This window comes from Penaeus monodon, chromosome 32 (genome assembly GCF_015228065.2).
Source record: "Penaeus monodon isolate SGIC_2016 chromosome 32, NSTDA_Pmon_1, whole genome shotgun sequence".
NCBI lineage: Eukaryota > Metazoa > Arthropoda > Malacostraca > Decapoda > Penaeidae > Penaeus > Penaeus monodon.
The window spans coordinates 22,084,552-22,084,766 of NC_051417.1; positions in this window are offsets into that span (position 1 = coordinate 22,084,552).

The following is a 215-nucleotide window of genomic DNA, read 5'->3' on the forward strand; positions in this document are numbered from 1 at the left end:
CTCTATTTAGTCCTGCAGATCTAAATTTAGGCCAACCCCTCACTATCCACAAGCACCTGTTTGTCTGATAATAAAACCCGACTTTAAAAATCACAGATTACAAGTGTGCAAATTAACTGATCATGCAAAAGAGAATATATCATCTTTTTAAAGAATCGGTGACCAGAAGTAGTTCGGCTAACCTGTAAATCGTCGGGTTTGTGTGTTTGTGTGTG